Source organism: Acomys minous, assembly GCF_964271855.1.
Source record: "Acomys minous genome assembly, chromosome: 19".
Taxonomy (NCBI): domain Eukaryota; kingdom Metazoa; phylum Chordata; class Mammalia; order Rodentia; family Muridae; genus Acomys; species Acomys minous.
The window spans coordinates 18,296,594-18,312,128 of NC_140499.1; the positions used below are offsets into that span (position 1 = coordinate 18,296,594).

General features: G+C 41.5%; 1 long non-coding RNA gene across 1 annotated transcript; it reads left to right on the forward strand.

Annotated features, from left to right (window-relative positions):
- Window positions 1-14,064: 14,064 nt before the first annotated feature.
- On the forward strand, window positions 14,065-14,719 carry LOC311590312. Its single transcript, XR_014776824.1, has 2 exons — window positions 14,065-14,308; window positions 14,609-14,719. It is a non-coding gene; the product is annotated as an uncharacterized lncRNA (long non-coding RNA).
- The last annotated feature ends 816 nt before the right edge of the window (window positions 14,720-15,535 follow it).

Below are 15,535 nucleotides of genomic sequence, written 5' to 3' on the forward strand. Positions count from 1 at the left end.
CATGTCTGTTATTATTATTATTATTAATGTTGTTTAATATACTTTAAATGGCAACACACTGGCTTCATAACGTTTCGAAGCCTCCTGGGCTCCTCACTGCTATGAGACAGGAATAGTTGGAAAGAAAAGTGACATTCATAGATGTGTGTGTTCTGAGCCTAGAGGACAGCTACCAATCTGCGGGGTCACAGCCAAACTTCATGAGCATGTGGTCCTAGGCTTGATGGATGGGCATGAGTGCCCAACTTGCCTTCATGTTAGTCCCTATCCTTTGTCTGAGTCAGTATCTTCAGCAACACGAGGCCTCTCCTAGTGACTGCTCAGATGGAGACAGTGGTAAACCTGCCACCATAGGACGCTTGTCACTCAAAATAAAATGGCAGGCTCAGTCTACAGAGGAAATGCAAGGACAAGGAAGAAACAAAACTGCTGTAACAAAGAAGACAAAAAATGCTGTAATATAAACATACAGTTCTATGATTCTACATAATTTTCAAGTGAACATATCTGTGGTCCTGGAATAGTACTTTATTTTTGTTGCCAAAGTCATCATTATTACATAGGCTTCTTGGGAAAAAAACTGGAAAGAATCTAGACATTTAATTGAATATAGATTAAAGGAAAAAATGAGTAATTTTCTACAAATAGTTTCCTTAGAATTTAGAATTTTAGTTTTGTTACACAAAGTGGGGAATGATGGGACCTCGGGGTTCATGTGGGTCATTTTCAAGGCTGAGTGACAATGAAGTGAAATTGTAACTTCTGAGTCACTGCCTGGAATCTTTCCCTCACATCATGGGACCTCAAGACTAAGCATAATAGAAATTTAGATGCAACATTTACATAAAAGTGAAGGTTTCTGTATAAATGTACACACAGTAGAAACAGTTATATATAAAAGCAAAGTCTAAGCAGTGCTGTGTGGCTGATGATTACTGAGATTATTATATCATTTCTAGAATCTTCTTCAGCTCCCCAGATGACCTGAAATCATGCTTGTGTGTGCATGGGAATGGATGTATGTCCTGTGTGCATGTATTCATGTGTCCCATGTTTTGTATCTATGTGTGTGTGTGTGTGTGTTTTGAATGTGTCTGTGTGTGGTGTGCGTTCTGAATGTGTCTGTGTGTGGTCCTGTGCATATATCCTATGTGTCTGCATGTGTCTATGTTCAAAAGAGGGCAGGTATCATTTGTTTTAATCATTGGGCACACAGGTGACTTGCTACAGTCTTATTGTGTAGGAGTGACAGAGTATTCAGGAAGATAGCCATTCAAAACCCAAAGTAGATTTTTATAGTAATTATGATGCTTTGGTATTTCTTATATAAACATAAAATTCCTACAAAACCACTGATCCCAGCAAATGTATAGGACAAAGAACATGTACCTGACACCAGAGGCTCATCCTGTGGGGGTGGTCACTACTGGTCACAGCATTGCTTTCAACTGCCAGGACGCATTCTTGCACAACAGTATCACGAGCTTTGAAGGAGGGAGATGACTTGTGACAGCCCCGCTGACACATCTCATCTGATTTAACCACAGGCGTCAGAATTACCAAGTTGCTGCCTGACTTTATGTATTTCACAGATGCAAAGGATCTCTGTAATGCATGGCTGATTTTGACTATGTTGAAAACCGCTTATAAGGCTATTTGAGGTAGTTTGTCATGGTGCGAGCAAATGATTGTATATTTCTTTATGATTCCCCAGAGATCTTATTTGGAATGTGATTTTTTGCTCCTGTCAGGAGCATTTCCCGCAGCACCAGCTCTGACCTGCATTGCCTCTAAAATCTGACTTTCCTGTGTCAGTAGAAGCAGAATTGGAAAACGGCAAGTGGAATCATTGAAATATATGTGTCCTTCCCTCTTCCATGGCAACGTTTCAATAGTTTTTCTTTCTTAGAATTATATTCCCTATTGACAAATAAATAATCATGTGTACATATGGGGGTACAGAGTAATACAGCACACAGCAAGAAAATTTGCTCAACCATGTTCATAGCAGCCCTATTCATAATAGCCAGAACATGGAAACAGCCTAAGTGTCCCTCAGTAGAAGAATGGATAAAGAAACTGTGGTACATATACACTATGGAATACTATTCAGCTATTAAAAACAAGGAATTCCCAAAATTTGTGGATAAATGGATTGAGCTAGAAATGATCATAATGAGTGAGTTAACTCAGAAGCAGAAAGACTCAAATGGTATATACTCACTTATATCTGCATATTAGCCCAACGGGCATGTCCCACGAAAGCCTTCACTTACCAGGAAACAGAGACAGAGGAGAGGACATTCTAGTGGGACTCTAGATGTGAGATTCATGAGAGAAAGGCAAAGTAGAAGGACCCAGAGGGTCCTAGGAGCCTACAAGTAGAACATTATGATAGGCAGATTTGGGCACAGGGGTCCCACTCAAACTAGGCACCAGACAAGGACAATACAGGCGGTAAACCTTAAACCCCTACCCAGATCTAGACAATGGACAGAACACTCTCCACAGTAAAGTGGAGAGTGGGATATTACGTTCTCACACACTCTGGTGCCACACCTCTGACCATGTCCCCTGGATGGGGAGACCTGATGGCACTCAGAGGAAGGACAGCAGGTTACCAAGAAGAGACTTGATACCCTATGATCATATAGAGGGGGAGGTAATCCCCCTCAGGAACTGTCATAGGGGAGGGGAATAAGGGGAAAATGGGAGGGAGGGAAGAATGGGAGGATACAAGGGACGGGATAACCATTGAGATGTAACAAGAATAAATTAATAAAAAAAAAAAAAAAAAAAAATACTGGGCACATGTTTACGATGTAGAATTATTAAGTCTGGAGTTTTGGCAAATATATCATCCTCCACACCCGAAACATTTTTTTTCCTGGCAAGACATGTAAAATATATTCTTTTAGCAATTTTGCAATACACAATTCATTTTGTTTGTAATTACAGCCAAGATTTTGTGCGGGGACCATCACTTATTTTATACTTGTAAGTCCATAGTGTAGCTTATGAAACATTATTTCTGTATGATTTTAGTGCACTTTTATTCAGAGTGAAGAAGCTGCTTAGAAAATGTCACCTGTTGTGTTGGCAGTGCTACACAAACTTGCGTAACAGTGTTAGCCTGTGGGACAGTGCTGCTGGGGACACTTATTTCCAATTCATAAAGTAACTTTAGTCATACTGTTTATTAGACTTAACATCACCTTTCACATGTGTCATTGTAACTATATGGAATGTTGGTTCCATTAGAGTCAACGCATGTAAAGAAAACAGGCCCTTCCTTGACACACTGACAAGAGTATCAGTGCTTGAACAATAGACCTGTCTTTGTCACGGTTCTATTGCTGTGAAAAGACACCATGACCAAGGAAATTATTATGTTAAAAGAGCATTTAATTGGCGTTCCCGTACAGTTTCAGAAGTTTCATCCATTGTTGTTATGGTGAGGAACACAGTGGCACACAGACTGATGCGGTATTGGGGAGTTAGCAGAGCATTCTACATCCTCATTTTCAGTCAGAGAGTGAGACTCTAAGGTCGGTATGGGCTTTTGAACTCTCAAAGCCCTATCCCCAGTGACGTATTTCTCTGAGGTTGGTATGGGCTTTTAAAAAACTTTTACATAAACATTTATATTACTACGCATTTATACATCAACTATCTACAGCAATAAGAAATACAAATCAATTAGGAATTATATAAAATGTTACATTCATAGTATTTTGGCTATTTGTATTTGGCAACCTTGAAGAGATCCTCTTTCCTACCTTGGTACATCTAAAATTCTGAATGTAAATCAATATCTATCATATCTTAAAACGTTGATATAGACCTAAAATCATCTTAAGCCCAAAAAACAAATAAGCTTAATTGTAAAACTAAACTATCTGGTCTTCAACCCCATCAGAGATTTGAGAAGGAATAAAATTAATTATCTGAGTAGATAGTGGGCTTTTGAAACCTCAAAGGCTATCCCCAGTGACACTCTTCCTCCAACAAAGCCATCCCTCCCAATCCTTCTAAACCTTTCAAACAGTGCCACTCCTTGGTGACTAAGCATTCAAATACAGGAGACTGTAGGGGCCATTTCTTATTCAAACTAACATAAGACCAATGCCCAAGCTACTCTGAACGGTTTTCATGTTACTTGTATTTGACTTTCATGCAAAGTTTATACTGAGAAGTAAAGAAAAAACAAAATTGATTTTATTTCAGAGAATTTAAAAGATAACAATAGAATTGCAAACTGTATCAAAATTGCAAATAGTTGTATTTTGGAAACCCATTAAAATGTGTTTCATATCTTATAATGTTCTATGTTAAAATACCAGAACATACCGTGAAAATTGAAATGTTGCATAAACTTTTTAAGAATAAATATTTCTGGTGTCAAATAAATCAGCTGACCAGCATATGCAAAGCAATGCAGGCTGAGAAAAGTACTGTTAGAAGCAGGCTTCAAAGTGAAAAAAAAAAAAGGTCTTTCTTTTTTTCCAAAGCCTTTTTCCCACAAACAGTCAATTCAAAACAATGTCTTATTTGACACTCGCCAGTCATTCCATCAATCATTTTAAAGGTGTCAAAAGGGAAATGTGGTTTTATCAAAAGACTAATACTGAATTACACATAAACGAGAGATGGAAGTGTGGTGATCTTATGTGTAGGAGAAGCTGCGATGCGCTGGGAGCTGGGGCTGGCTGCCTCCCAGGTGCAGACTCTCTCAGCCTGGAGCTATGTCTGTTAGGAATCCCTTGTACTTTGAGAAGAATAAAGATTGGAAAGTTTTGCAAGAATCGTAGTAAGCAGAGCTGAAATATAACTTAAAAACCTGAGTTGTAGCAAGGGAGAATTAATTCCTCAAAACTGTCTTTTGGTCTCCACTTGTGCTTGTTAGCAACACACACACACACACACACACACACACACACACACACACACAATGTTAAAAAAAGAAAAAGAATTTTGTACAACAACTTTTGGTCATACTTACACCTTCCCTAAATCTTCTCAAGCCCATGCCTAACCCTACCTGTCTAAACTTGAGTTCTCTTTAAAAATGAAAACAAAACAAAACACAAAACACAAGTACTTTTGGGTGCCTGGCCATTCCCTGGGAATGGCAGACCTAGTTGGGTGGGCTTGTCCCCTCTGCGGTAGTCTGTGTTACCAGACTCCTCAGATATGGGTGGGACTTTGTGCCCATCTCCTCAGACTTTAAACAGGAGGAATAAGAGGAAGAGATTCACTTAGTAAGGAGACAGAGAACAGGCTATGAGCTTCTCTGAGAATTGCCTTTCATTGTGTTCATGAGAATCTGTATAAAAAGGGATCCCAGGTTAGCTCCGTAGGGGCACTTGACAGGATTACAATTGACTAGGGAAAGTCTAGCTCACAAGGATTCCAAAAGGTAGACTTGACAGTCTTGTTGTTCCCAGAAAGTGTCTGGAGAGAGAAAAGAGGCCATGCCTAAGGTCACATGGGCCTTGGCCTTAGCCCCATTCACTACCATTTCAAGAAACTCTCTGATGGAGACCTTCACAACAAATGTTAATTGTTCTGGAATTCTAGCTTCTTGGCTGGTGCAATGCATCAACCAGACTCCAGAGTGAGAGGCTTCTTCTTCCGTGTACCCAATAATTTCCCTGACTCACTTGCAACATGTATTAGAAGCTTAGAGAGTAACTATTTGGTGAAAGTCAAAGCTGGAAAGGTTTCTTCTCTCACATTCATAATACAGAACATGAGCCTTGCAGGAGGATTGCCTCCAACTCTGCACTACTTGCCCTGCTGACCTTGCACATGAATTCCACATCTTGTGGTGAGGTACATAAGCCATAATACAGAAAAATGCTAGTGTGTGGAAGAGCAAATATTTACAATATCTTAAGCAAGTCATAATTTTCACTTGCAGAATGTGTGTAATTGCACAGTAATCAGCATCAGAAAGAACATTTCCTGCCAATTAGAGTCTGATTAAAAAAGTTTAGAAAGGTCTCTAAAGTTAGGTTACCTTGGCCAAAAGGCTATTCTTAGTATCCTGGGAAATGCCCCTGCACTGGTGGTGACTGGAATTAGAAATCCTGGCAAAATAATTTAAGCATAGTTATGTGGCTGGTGAGGCCACACAAATGGGAAACTCTGAAATGGAGCTGTGCTTCCCAGCCCCTCCAGCACAGCTTCTTGCCCTCAGCGAGACTGACTTCTGGCATGAATAAAGTCAGTTCATTAGGAAGGGTGTGGCACAAAAGTATCTCTGGCTTCCACCTGTCAGATGCTAGGAGAACTCATGGGTCCTGATAACAGATGATGCCTCCAGATCATAAGATACCCCCAAGACCCACCACGACTCTATGAACACGGGCTTCCTTCTCCTCATCTCCCAAGGCTATCCCTGAGATATGTGTTAGAATTAGAATTCAGGTAGAGCCTAGGAGGTGGCCTGGCTGCCTTTGTGCTTGTCTGTGTGGCTAACACACAGCAGCCTTGCTGTCTCCATTGGTGTACTCATTAATCTCAGAAGAGGGGCAGAGGAAAGTGTTTACAGGAGACTCTTCCCTTCTCCAGAATTATGCTTTCAGGCATGCTCAGGGCTTCTTGCTGCCCATCTATCCTGAGTTGAGGAACCACAGGATTTAACACAGGCTCTATAATGAGGACCGTATCCAACAGTAATATCATGTTGTAGCTTCAACTAGGGAAAAACAAACATACACAAACATGAGATGATTTCAGGCCATAAAATATTTGTAATAATGATTGTTTACATTCATTTAGCAGGGATAATAATTAAGCAGCCATATGGAATTTTACAGATTTATTTCATGCTGAAATGACACAATATTTTCTAAAAACAATTTTAGATATACCACTTGAAAGCAACTGACATTAGCCCAAATAACTGGTAAGCTGAACCACTGCATGCATTCTGAAAATGCAGACAGACTGCTTCAAGGAGAGCACACACGTCACAGAGGACCCTGTCTGTGTTTGCAGTTTTCCACAGTGAGGATTCATGGACAGAAGTGGGGAGCGGCTGGCACCAAAGGCAAAGAACAGTGATGCTGGACATAGTGTGTGAAGGGTTTGGAATTGTGGGAAGAGTTAACAAGCTTTATTGTCACTAATTGCTGACAGGATTTTGCAATGCTAACAAGAAAATACTCTTCCCTGCAAAGAGGCTGGACTAAGTAATATTAATTGGACTATAAAGAGTTGTTAATATAATGGCTAAGTGCAAATATGTGTGTTTATATATTAATATTATATGTAATATGTAATAATGTTATATATTACATAATCATATATAATTATATAAATAGAATGTATTATATATGTAATATATGTGTATTATATATTGACATATAATAATATTATATATAATATATATGTACTATATATACATATTTCTGATATATATCATATATATTTGTCTATACCTCTATTTTAAGAACTATTGTTTGCTATTTGAAATAACTTACAAAATTCTCCATTGTATTGTTGTTCTGAAAATGATAGACTCAAATATATTAGCTGTATTTGGAAATAATTTTACAAGGGTGTGGGGTCATTCACTTCTATATCCAATAGCAGTATGCTGTTTCAATTTCGTTCTTATTGTGACTTAAGTCTGAGATTCTGAAGCTTATGTTAAAGGATCTGGATTTCCCAGGCATCCCCAGGATTTCCCAGGCATCCCCACACAGGTGACTTACACTTACACATACATGAACAAAATAGAAACAAATCCAAAACCAGTGTTTTGAGCATTTAAATTTTGTTATAATAATAAAACTTAAAGGAATAGAAGTGCAGATGATGTTCCAGTTTCTGTCCCTATTGTAAAATCAGGTTTCCTCTCTCTACAATCGAGAATGGAAGCTTATGTACAAACAACACTTAAAACTTGGGATCAACAGGGTGCTGATTTACCCTGTGAGTGGTGACGGTTGTGGAATCTGTCTATACTGTCTGTTGAGCCTGAACTTGTGGAGATGGTCAGTTTTCACCAAGACATACTGATTTGAAATTTAAGAAAGAGCATGCAGTTCGGTGTGAAGGGAGCTTGGGAGCATCTGGGAGGAGTTGGGGGAGGATAAAGAATTGATCAAAATACATTGCATTAAGATTTTAATTTGCTAACCTGGATTTTGGATTCCTATCACCCACTTGTCAGGCTGTGCACAGCTGAGCATGGCTGTATCTGCAGTGCATTAGGATGGAGACAGAGGACTGTGGGGGCTGGCTGATCTGTTTAGCTAAATAACAGCCAGCTCTGGGTTCCGGGAGAGCTTCTGCCTTAAAATAAATGAATGACCCAATAAAATAAGGTGAGGAAGACAGGTTGAAGTCAGCCTCAGCCTTCCACATGTTTACACACCGGCTCGGTGACTTTCATGCACACATATAGGCTATGTACACATATATACACACATAAACACTTGCACACATTTGCACACACATGCACACAGACACACACAAAAAGTCTTAGACAAACACTCTTTTCTCATTAAAGTTTTTTATTTAAAAATTTAAACGTAATTCTATATGTTAAACACAATAAAAAAGCTTCCACTGACCATGTTTCTGTTGTTCAATTCTCAGCACTACAAAATATAGCGCTGGAACTCATGATGAAGTGAATGCAAGGGACTCAAACACAGGTAGAGTTTGGGCTCAGTGACTTCTTTTCACATATTAATGTTTTTGCTTTGGAACCCCCTTCTCACTCACTGATATAGCATGATCACTCTATTTAAAATAGTTTTATATTAAACTCACAGGGATCACACATGACTGACAAGATAATGGCTGCCATACTTAGATCTCGTTAAGATTCTACATGTTAAAAAGATAAACGTGCTCATTTTCATGAGCATGTGCTCCTGTCTGCACACACACACACACACACACACACACACACACACACACACACACACACACACACACACGCACCTACTGTTTCCAATGGTTATAATTTAACTTCAGGGTTGGGGGAGCATATAATTCTCCCTTCCTTTTCTCCTACACTAGCAGTATGTTTCAGATGAAAGGACAGACAGACTTCTGTAAACTTCACGAGCCAGTCTGTTCTCTAGATGCAGCGATCCATGTTTTATTGCGTGTGACATGATCAGAGGCAAGCTCGCTTCATGCCACCTGAGGTGCAATGACCGTCTCACTTCAAAGCAAACACCGATGTGACTGTCACTATTACACGGTTCACAAGCCATGCGGTTACTAAATCCAAAGTAGTGGGCAGCAGGCAAGCATGAAATGCCAAAATTACTTGTGGAAGCAAAATGTAAAGGAAGGAGGGAGAAAAATATGTAGAAAGGAAAATTCTAGAAGAAATAAAGTCTGTGGGATGCGTGCTGCCAGCTTGGATCCAGCTGCCTTTTCCTTGAGCCTCTGAACTCTGAACCTGTACACAATGGGATGAATAAATAAAAGGTGGTCACTCTTTAGACAGCAGGGTTCCTCAGAGCCTGGTGCGTTGCGTTAGAAGTTCTTATATCAGATTAGAGCTGATGACACTCAGACAAACACTGTATTTTGGTAAAGTCTTTCCAAGTGTCATAGGTCTCTTCTGAGCTGCAAGGTAACACAGTTGAAAAAATGTATCATGTCTTTGGGAAGATTTAGACTTAATATTAATGATCTTACCGGAAAATTGTGCAGGACAGGTGACTAAAATCAAAGGACATCTCACTGATGGGAACAACTGTGCAGAAAGGGAGAGAAAGTAAGGAAAGTTCATCTTCGCTCTGAAATTGTGAAGTGCACCCGAGAGATGTCTGTCAACACAGGAACAGGTAATAAAACATGACGCATACACAAAGTGCAACTTTATTTAGACCTAAACAGAAATTATCTAATTTGAAAATAAAAATGGTTGTCACTCTAAAGTGCTGTACTAACTGAATTCACTCAGTCCCCAAAAGACAAACAGGGTGTATACTCTCTCACTTGCTGACCTTAGCCTCTGCGCTTTAGGTAAGTGTATTTGCCTGCGAGTGGGTCTGCAGTTGCCAGGCCAGGAACCTAGAAAAGGCTGTGAGAGCAGATAGAGAGGCATCATGGCGTGGTACGAAGAGCACAGAGGATAGGAACATACGACTGGGGTAGAAGGTGTTAAGCAGGCATGGGAGCAGGGGATGGAGACAGTGGGGAGATGGTGAAAGGGAGCTAATGGTATATGAACATACCGTAGCCGAACATACGCTTATAGCGGGTGGTAGAGCTTTTGCCCACTACACCCAGTAATGCCATATAGGCTTTGATCCTAACATTGAAAAATAAAACCACACTGTTTATTTCTGAGAAGGTTGTATGGACGTCATCAGTAAAGCAGGAACCAGGATCTTCAAGTGAGTTGTTGCCTGCATTGATTTAAAAAAAATAAAAGTCTGTTCAACCACTAAGAGCGAAGCTACAAGAGAACCTCAGCATGAAAGAGGCCAGTTCTGAAGGACTGCAGTGATTTCATGATTGTGAAATAATCTAGATGAATAAGCAGGCCTGTTAGGATTCTTGCCTCTATTAATGAGACACAGACGTTTGTGTGCACTAAATGCTGTATTCCGTTGTTGTCTGCTAAGCTGCATGATTACATTTAATTCAATGAATGTTTGTTTCAAAACATGATGGGTTTGTGCATTTTTCCTTCCAAGCCTAACATTTGGGACTTAGAAAATAGTTACAGACAAAAAAAAAAAAAGTCAGTTTTCATCACCCTTTCGAAATACAAATTAATTCCTGTGGTGATACACGGCAGGGACACTGAAAGGTATGGGTATTTGAGAACTTTTAATTAGTTTTTTTTTCTTTACGGGAAGATAATACATTAGCATGCAAGGATGATTGTTACCAAAGCTGATGACCTGAGTTCAATCCCTGGACCCACCAGGTGGAGCGAGAGAATCCACTCTTGCAAGTTGACACTGACATTGTATGTATGCCTTGACTTGCACAGAGAAGGGGGGCATTGACATTTTATTTTACATTGTGTGTTTGCGTGAGTGTGCGCGTGCATGCCTGCATGCCCGCATGGCTGGCTGTCTGTTCGTTGGTTAGACTTCAGGTAAACACAGAAAAAGTAAAGGTCACAGATGAAAGTGGCGTGGAAGATGACTGATCCTAGGTGGGAGACTGCATTCTCTCTCCCTCCTTCTGTCCCTCCCTTCCTCCCTCCCTCTCCACATCCCTTTCTCTCTCCCTCCTCCCCCTCCATTCTTTCTCCCTCCTTCTCTCTCCCTCCCTCCATTTCTGTCTCTTCCTTCCTCCTTCCCTCTCTCCTCCTCTCCTCTCGCTCCCTCCCTTCCCCTCCCCTCTCGTGTGTGTGTGTGCATGTGTGTGTGTGTGTATACACACTTATATATGCACATGTGTGCAGAGGTCACTGTACAACCTTTCCTGTCACTTCTTAAGTCCACTTCATTTTTTAATTAGTTATTACTTATAATTTTGACAGGGTCTCACCAAATAAGGTGGACTGGCTGGCCAACAAGGTCTAGGGGCCTACCTATATCTGACTCCCAAGGGCTGGGGGAACACACACATGTCATCACAGTGCACTTCTTTTGCATGAGATCTGGGGAATAGATCTCAGGTCCTCCCGCGTGCAAGGCACAGCCTTTGCAAACTGAGCTGTGTCCCAGTTGTGTTCCCATGTGAGTGACAGAAACTCCCAGAAAGCTTGAGCAGGGACTAAGTGATTTCCAGGTGATCTGAGGGTTGGGTCTTTTATATTTTGCTCTCCTCACCTACCGCTGTTGGCTTTGCACATGTGGACAGATGTTGTGACTGCCTGGAGCTGGCTTTCCTGCACATTTGCAGTGACATAATTACACAGTAGTTTGAATCAGAAACCCAAGGACTTTCTAAGTGAGATCTTTCCACTTCCATCTTCCCTGAGGAAAGAGGTCTTTCCCAGGGTAGACTTCAAACTGAACAAGACTCAGAGAAGCCCTCACATACCTACTGGCTGAACTTTTTAAATGCTTTCCTGAAAAGTGTCCAGTGTTGTCACTTAAAGATGGCCATTTCATTGATCAAGCATCTCAGAGCCATTTAATATACAAAAGCAGGCCTTGCTGATCTTTCAACATTTTTGTTATTACAAACATATTGTGGCTATTACTAATAAATCTTGCATCAGTTTGATGCATTGCCATGGACTTTTTTTGGCAAGATTAGCGTAGGCCTAAATTTTTCTTGTTTTTTTTTTTTCTTCACGTACTAGTCTTTTTACATTTTAGCCATTTCTGTTTACAAAACAGCCCCAACCCATGGAGGATAGAGAGTTCTAAGCCCCAAATGTCATACCGAATTTAGAATTTTGACACAGAAATCTGGAAGAGGTGACTTGGGCATGGTGCTTTTACCGTTCCTTTTTTTTCAGTTGAACCTCACACAAAGCTGGTTTATTTCTACACATCTTTCATCACACACTCGTATCACAGGCCCAGGCCACATTTGTTCATCATCTAATTGGTTGCCTTTCATATATAATAATGGCCCATGTCCCTGCACATAGCATCTGGGGCCTGGGGGGAGGGTACCTTTCCTTATCACCCCACTGGGCACCTTCCAAGCATCCAGCTCCACTGAAGTGGGAGTTTCAATCTTGGTTTTACACTTTCTTCACTTTTCAATTTTTGTAGTTTCACAGAATATGCAAAACTTCCTTAAACCAGCACTTTAAAAGCATTAGCAGTGCAACACAGAAAAGCTGTGTGTGAATGGTTTGGGCTTGTCATAGCCTAGAGCCGTGGTTCTCAACCTCCTGAATGCTGCCACCCTTCTATACAGTTCTTCATGTTGTGGTGACCCCTCCCCCACTTTAAAATTATATTTTACGTATCAAACTTGTAATTGTACTACTGCTATGAATCACAGTGCTCTGTGTTATCTGTGTTTTTTGATGGTCTCACATGACCCCCGTGAAAGGCCCCCAAAAGGGTAGCAACCAGCAGGTTGGGAACCACTGCCCTAGAGTCGTCATTAGTCACTGGATTTCACTTACTTGCCTCTCTGGGAACCTCACTCACCCACTCTCTCCCTGGAGAACCCTCACCTCATCTCCCTGCTGCTGGGAGTGGGGAAGCTGTGACGATTCCGGGGCTGTGTGAACACACTTTCTCATATGAGTTCAATGACTCAGTGCCTTCAGTCCCACCTTGCCCGCCACCCAGCAAGTGATAGGCCTTCCTGTCACCTAGTTTTCTCAAAGACGTGAGTCACAACATCCGTTTTATTTATTTAACAACTACTTTCCTTCTTTTAAAACTTTTGTTTCTTGTGTGAGGATGGGGGAGTGTACTTGCTACGCTGCACTTGTGGAGGTCAGAGAACAACTTGCCAGGGAGGGGAGGTAGAATCCTGCTGTCTAAGGGATGGCTCCTGGGGATCAAATAAATGCAGCAGCTTGTCAGCACGGTTGCAAACCCTTTATTTGCTGAGCCATCTCGCTGGCCTCAACGTCCTCTTTAGAACTAAGTTCTAGAGGGTATTTAAGGGCCTGCAGAAGCATGTAACTCGTATGCTTTTTCTTCTCACTTTGGCAAGGTTGCCTTGTTTCCTGCTTGGATAACGTTTTGATGGTTTTTAGTTCTCATTACCGAGGACCGAGTTGTCTTATGGCACTCGGCCCTCTCGTACGCGCAGCCTTACCCGTTGCTTACCCTGTTCTCCCTACTTCCCTTTCCCCACCCAACCTAGCTCTCGCTTCTGCTCTGCTCTCAGGTCTTGCCTGTTGCTATCCATTTTTGTTCAAGACAGGGTGTCTCTGTGTAGTCTTGCCTGTCTTGGACTCGCTTTGTAGACCAGGCTGGCCTCGAGCTCACAAAAATGCGCCTGCCTCTGCCTCCTGAGTGCTGGGATTAAAGGCATGCACCACCCCGCCTGACTTTAGATATCTGTTCTTAAGAGCAGGCTGGAATTTTTAATGAGGAGAAACCAGAGTTTTAAACCGCATTGCACTGTAAGTCACATACAATTCATCTCTCTAATTTACATTTCTGAAACCCAAACTTGCAGTCCGTCTTTCTTACATTTATTATTGAAGCATTTCCTTATATGGCTCGGGTATGAACTTCCCCAGAGGCTCATGGAATTTCAACACTTGGTCTTACCTAGTGTTGTTTTAAAATGGATGTAGAACCTTTTAAGGGGTGGAGCCTCCAGGAGGAAGTGAGTCCCTGGAGCAAGGAGATTCTCCGCCCTTAAGTACCAAGTGACCAAGTGTCTCCCACTCCTGCCTCCCGGCTTCCCGGACCTAGATGGACTGATGGATGGAGTAAGGGCTTCTTCCCTTGAGTTGTTTCTTGTCCGGTATTTGGTTACAGCAGGAGAGAAGCTCATTTTGCTCCCTCTGCCTTCCCTACCTCCATCAGGGTGAGTCTCTGAGACTGAAGCGCAAGAGTATCTTAGTCTCCCGGTGTAACTGTTGTGTAAGGACTCACCGAGAAGGATTCTTATCAGAGAGATGAAGCAATTACAACCTCCCTGAATTTGCCACAGGAAGAGACCAGATCTGGGTTACTGTTCTAGGAACACATCCAAACTCCCACACATAATCTTATTTCTCCATCCACAGGCGGTCAGCAGCCCAGATGGGAATGTCACCAACTGTGCATGGCCAGGGGGTGGCTTTCTAGACTCCTGCGTGTAGATAAGCCCTCTTGGAGGCAAGAACGGCAAGGAGGTCTGCAGGGAGAAACATGAGAGACAAACGAGGAAACCCAAATAAGGAAAAAGGTGGCAGAGGAGAGCCCAAACCTAGGTGAAAGAATAGCAAAACGTTCCTGAGAAAAATTTCACAAGAATTTTTAATAACTTAAAAATAGGAGAAATTCAATATCCTTTGTTTCTGAGATTAAAAAAAAGATTAGCTAGTTTTTAATAAATATTTATATATAAACCAGTGGGTATATTTATTTAAAAAGATTTTATATTCTACTGGGTTAACACTACCCCAAGATAGGAAAACATTGCACACACATCAGGAGGTAAAGGCCTTCCTAATTTATAGATCCATAAATATTCAAGCAGACACTGATAGAAAGTTTATAGTTTCCATTCTAAAGTTTCAGCCTTCGTTAAACATTAAAACAGAAGTGCAAGGCTTACCAGCACAGGTAGCCACTTTCCATTGGCCTGGAATTCTTAACTGATTTGATATAAAATAGATGAATCTTAGCAGAAAAGCCTGAGAAACATCACTGCTCATGCCACTGAAAGGAGAGGGCTACAGCCCATCAATTCATCCGGAGAGGTGGAGAGAGGATCGGATTGAGAATCAACAAGGAGCCAGCACCTGCCACCAGTGGGGACTCAATCACCCTCAGTGCCCTCCCTGCACTGCAGCAGCTAAGGGCTTGACCCAGGTTCTGGGGCTGAGCTCTCCCTCACATCCAAGAATGCCTCCGGGGAAGGAGTACAACACGGAATGTGAGCTGTGAGGAGGACTAGGGTTGGCAGGTAAGGTCTAGAGCTATTGGAGGTCACTGTGCTAAGACCAGGA